Here is a 6,000-nt window from a genome sequence, read left to right on the forward strand (position 1 = left end):
GGCATGGACAAGCTGGGCTGAAGGACCTGTTTCCCTGCTGTAAACATCTATGGTTATGAGTGTATGCCACGATATTCACACAGAAACATCTGCAACCCCGAAAACAATAGCTATCTCCATAAATCCGCAGCACGGTAACATGATGTTTTGCACTTTCGGCTGTAAGCGCCAGGGACCCAGATTCAACTTCAACCTTGGGTGACAGTCTTTGTCGAATTTGCACATTATACACTTGCCTTCGTGCCTTTCCTCCGCAAGCTCTAGATTCCTCCCACCGCGCAAAGATGTACACGGCCGGTGAACTGGTCATGCTGGATTATTAATCAGAATCTTTATTGTCACAAGTAGGCTTACATTAACACTGCAAAGATGTTACTGTGAAAAGCCCCTAGTCACCACATTCCGGCGCCTGTTCGGGTACACAGAGGGAGGATTCAGAATGTCCAAGTTACCTAACAGCACGTCTTTCGGGACTAGTGGGAGGAAACCGGAGCACCGGGAGGAAACCCACGCAGACACGGGGAGAACGTGTGGAGTCCGCACAGACAGTGACTCAAGACGGGAATCAAACCTGGGACCCTGGTGCTCTGAAGCGGCAGTGCTAACCACTGTGCTACCGTGCTGCCAAAAGATTTGGTGGCTTAATGGGGTTAATGGAACAGGGCGGGGGAGTAGGCCAAAGCAGGGAGCTCATTCAGAGGGTCTGAGTATACTGGATGGGCCGAATGGTCTCCTTCTGCACTGTGGGGATTCTATGATTCTGACAGATTATTCCAGGCCCTGCACCACCGTCTACCTCTGCAAAAACCGTTCAGAAAATCTAACTTATTTACTCTGTTCGATCCTGTAACGCCCACAGCAATCATTCACTGTATAAACTGAAACAGTCACTGAAACTGTCGTTATCCCTGTACCCCACCACCTGCTTTAATGTCCCTTATTCTTCATTATCGTCTACAAAACTATGCCAAAACTTTTCCCAGCCTTGATTATATGTTTACACTCACTGCAGTCCTCCCTATTTCTTTAACTCCCTGCAGCCATTCCAGCCTCCCTGTAAACTCCTTGGGACAATACAATATAACCAGATCACCTGGCTGCATATTGAACCCTCCCTATATGTGCATCAATTTTATACATCGACAACGATCTGTAAGTCCCTATAATGCCCAGTCCTTCCCCATATCCGTGACTTTCTCCAGCTCCCGTAAATATCCTGTCCCATGCAGCGAGATTGGTAGCCTTCCAAGGTCCTAATTGCTGCAATTTCCGATATCCTTCATACTCCCAGTTACGACAAGTGCCAATTCCCGCGACGGCCCTTGTCTGCTCCTGTAAATTGACTGAGGCCCTGGAATTCACTCTGTCATCGTTCCAGCATCCAGTAAAGTGACATCCGCCAATGTTTGCAACATTGAGCCCCCGACAGCATTCCAGGTCGCTGAAAGGCCTTTAAATCTTTCTGTTTACGACCTCCCAGATTAACTGCATCTTGTTTAATTCCAGATGATGCTCCTTTCGGTAACTACCACGCAAACTATCAAGGTGTGAGTGGGTATAGGCATGGCAGATGCAGTGTAATGTGGATACATATGAGGTTATGCGCTTCGTTAGCAAAAAGAGGAAGGGTTTGCACTGAGTGCTGAATTTGGTGCATTTGAGTGCTATAGTAAGAGTTTGGTGACCGAGGGAGTATAAGGCTTCATTTTTATCTAAAGTTTAGTCTTTCTTTTATTTAGTTAATTAACTTAAAAGTTGCTGTTTGGTTTAGAAGAAGGTGAATTTTCAATAAGCTTTAAACAGGCTTCTCCTTGTAGGCACTTGCAGCTGGAGCTTGTTAATTAGTTAATTGGATTAGGCCAGTTTTCAGAGGCTAGATTCACAGTATAAAAGTGATCCCCTACAGTGCAGACTTTGTTTGCACTGAGTGCTGAATTTGGTGCTTTTTGAGTGCGATAGTGAGAGTTTGGTGACCGAGGGAGTGCTGGATTTGGTGCATTTTGAGTGCGATAGTGAGAGTTTGGTGACCGAGGGAGTGCTGAATTTGGTGCATTTTGAGTGCTATAGTGAGAGTTTGGTGACCGAGGGAGGTAGGTGAGGAGGGAGTAAGGTGCTGCTTTCATTTTGTTTCCGACATTTCCGCAAAGAGTGCGAAGAGAGCCAGGAGTTTACAGAAAGTGTAGCTGACTGGGAGCAGAGTCGGAGGGCGGAGATCTAGTTAGTTCACTGGGCAGCTATATTCTGTCAGGTAAGAGGGGATGGAGGCTAGGCCAGTTGCATGCTCCTCCTGTAGGATGTGGGTGGTGAGGGATACCACCGGTGTCCCCGCTGACTATACCTGCGGGAAGTGCACCCAACTTCAGCTCCTCAAAGACCGTGTTAGGGAACTGGAGCTGAAGCTGGATGAACTTCGGATCATCCGGGAGGCAGAGGGGGTGATTGAGAAGAGTTACAAGGAGGTAACCACACCCAAGGTACAGGACAAGAATAGCTGGGTTACAGTCAGGGGGAAAAAAACAAACAGGCAGAAAGTGCAGGGTTCCCTCGTGGCCGTTCCCCTTCAAAACAAGGAAACCGTTTTGGATGCTGTTGGGGGGGATGACCTACCGGGGGAAGGCCCTAGTGGCCAGGTCTCTGGCACTGAGTCTGGCTCTGGGGCTCAGAAGGGAAGGGGGGAGAATAGAAAAGCAATAGTTGTAGGAGATTCAATGGTTAGGGGAATAGATAGGAGATTCTGTGGTCGCGAGCGAGACTCCCGGAAGGCATGTTGCCTCCCAGGTGCCAGGGCCAGGGATGTCTCGGATCGTGTCTTCAGGATCCTTAACGGGGAGGGGAGCAGCCAGAAGTCGTGGTGCACATTGGTACCAACGACATAGGTAGGAAAAGGGGTGTGGAGGTAATAAACAAGTTTAGGGAGTTAGGCTGGAAGTTAAAAGCCAGGACAGACAGAGTTGTCATCTCTGGTTTGTTGCCAGTGCCACGTGATAGCGAGGCTAGGAATAGGGAGAGAGTGCAGTTGAACACGTGGCTGCAGGAATGGTGTAGGAGGGAGGGCATCAGGTATTTGGATAATTGGAGCGCATTCTGGGGAAGGTGGGACCTGTACAAGCAGGACGGGTTGCATCTGAACCAGAGGGGCACCAATATCCTGGGAGGGAGGTTTTCTAGTACTCTTCGGGAGGGTTTAAACTAATTTGGCAGGGGAATGGGAACCGGATTTGTAGTCCAGCAACTAAGGTAGCCGATATTCAGGAAGCCAAAGCATGTAGTGAGGCAGTGGGGAAGGGAACACTGACAAAGGAGAGTACTTGCAGGCACGGAGATGGGTTGAAGTGTGTATACTTCAACGCAAGAAGCATCAGGAATAAGGTGGGGGAACTTAAGGCATGGATCGGTACTTGGGACTATGATGTGGTGGCCATCACGGAAACTTGGATAGACGAGGGGCAGAAATGGTTGTTGGAGGTCCCTGGTTATAGATGTTTCAATAAGATTAGGGAGGGTGGTAAAAGAGGTGGGGGGGGTGGCATTATTACTTAGAGATAGTATAACAGCTGCAGAAAGGCAGTTTGAGGTGTATCACCCTATTGAGGTAGTATGGGTTGAAGTCAGAAATAGGAAAGGAGCAGTCACCTTGTTTGGAGTTTTCATAGGCCCCCCAATAGTAGCAGAGATGTGGAGGAACAGATTGGGAAACAGATTTTGGAAAGGTGCAGAAGTCATAGGGTAGTAGTCATGGGCGACTTTAACTTCCCAAATATTGAGTGGAAACTCTTTAGATCAAATAGTTTGGATGGGGTGGTGTTTGTGCAGTGTGTCCAGGAAGCTTTTCTAACACAGTATGTAGATTGTCCGACCAGAGGAGGGGCAATATTGGATTTAGTACTGTGTAATGAACCAGGGCAAGTGATAGATTTGTTAGTGGGGGAGCATTTTGGAGATAGTGACCACAATTCTGTGACTTTCACTTTAGTAATGGAGAGGGATAGGTACGTGCAACAGGGCAAGGTTTACAATTGGGGGAAGGGTAAATACGATGTTGTCAGACAAGAATTGAAGTGCATAAGTTGGGAACATAGGCTGTCAGGGAAGGACACAAGTGAAATGTGGAACATGTTCAAGGAACAGGTGCTACGTGTCCTTGATATATATGTCCCTGTCAGGCAGGGAAGAGATGGTCGAGTGAGGGAACCATGGTTGACAAGAGAGGTTGAATGTCTTGTTAAGAGGAAAAAGGAGACTTATGTAAGGCTTAGGAAACAAGGTTCAGACAGGGCATTGGAGGGATACAAGATAGCCAGGAGGGAACTGAAGAAAGGGATTAGGAGAGCTAAAAGAGGGCATGAACAATCTTTGGCGGGTAGGATCAAGGAAAACCCCAAGGCCTTTTACACATATGTGAGAAATATGAGAATGACTAGAGCGAGGGTAGGTCCGATCAAGGACAGTAGCGGGAGATTGTGTATTGAGTCTGAAGAGATAGGAGAGGTCTTGAACGAGTACTTTTCTTCTGTATTTACAAATGAGGGGGGCGATATTGTTGGAGAGGACAGTGTGAAACAGATTGGTAAGCTCGAGGAAATACTTGTTAGGAAGGAAGATGTGTTGGGCATTTTGAAAAACCTGAGGATAGACAAGTCCCCCGGGCCTGACGGGATATATCCAAGGATTCTATGGGAAGCAAGAGATGAAATTGCAGAGCCGTTGGCAATGATCTTTTCGTCCTCACTGTCAACAGGGGTGGTACCAGGGGATTGGAGAGTGGCGAATGTCGTGCCCCTGTTCAAAAAAGGGACTAGGGATAACCCTGGGAATTACAGGCCAGTTAGTCTTACTTCGGTGGTAGGCAAAGTAATGGAAAGGGTACTGAAGGATAGGATTTCTGAGCATCTGGAAAGACACTGCTTAATTAGGGATAGTCAGCACGGATTTGTGAGGGGTAGGTCTTGCCTTACAAGTCTTATTGAATTCTTTGAGGAGGTGACCAAGCATGTGGACGAAGGTAAAGCAGTGGATGTAGTGTACATGGATTTTAGTAAGGCATTTGATAAGGTTCCCCATGGTAGGCTTCTGCAGAAAGTAAGGAGGCATGGGATAGTGGGAAATTTGGCCAGTTGGATAACAAACTGGCTAACCGATAGAAGTCAGAGAGTGGTGGTGGATGGTAAATATTCAGCCTGGATCCCAGTTACCAGTGGCGTACCGCAGGGATCAGTTCTGGGTCCTCTGCTGTTTGTGATTTTCATTAATGACTTGGTTGAGGGAGTTGAAGGGTGGGTCAGTAAATTTGCAGACGATACGAAGATTGGTGGAGTTGTGGATAGTGAGGAGGGCTGTTGTCGGCTGCAAAGAGACATAGATAGGATGCAGAGCTGGGCTGAGAAGTGGCAGATGGAGTTTAACCCTGAAAAGTGTGAGGTTGTCCATTTTGGAAGGACAAATATGAATGCGGAATACTGGGTTAACAGTAGAGTTCTTGGTAATGTGGAGGAGCAGAGAGATCTTGGGGTCTATGTTCATACATCTTTGAAAGTTGCCACTCAAGTGGATAGAGCTGTGAAGAAGGCCTATGGTGTGCTCGCGTTCATTAACAGAGGGATTGAATTTAAGAGCCGTGAGGTGATGATGCAGCTGTACAAAACTTTGGTAAGGCCACATTTGGAGTACTGTGTACAGTTCTGGTCGCCTCATTTTAGGAAGGATGTGGAAGCTTTGGAAAAGGTGCAAAGAAGATTTACCAGGATGTTGCCTGGAATGGAGAGTAGGTCTTACGAGGAAAGGTTGAGGGTGCTAGGCCTTTTCTCATTAGAGCGGAGAAGGATGAGGGGCGACTTGATAGAGGTTTATAAGATGATCAGGGGAATAGATAGAGTAGACAGTCAGAGACTTTTTCCCCGGGTGGAACAAACCATTACAAGGGGACATAAATTTAAGGTGAAAGGTGGAAGATATAGGAGGGATATCAGAGGTAGGTTCTTGACCCAGAGAGTAGTGGGGGCA

The sequence above is a fragment of the Scyliorhinus torazame genome, chromosome 25, assembly GCF_047496885.1.
Source record: "Scyliorhinus torazame isolate Kashiwa2021f chromosome 25, sScyTor2.1, whole genome shotgun sequence".
NCBI classification, from domain to species: Eukaryota; Metazoa; Chordata; class Chondrichthyes; order Carcharhiniformes; family Scyliorhinidae; genus Scyliorhinus; species Scyliorhinus torazame.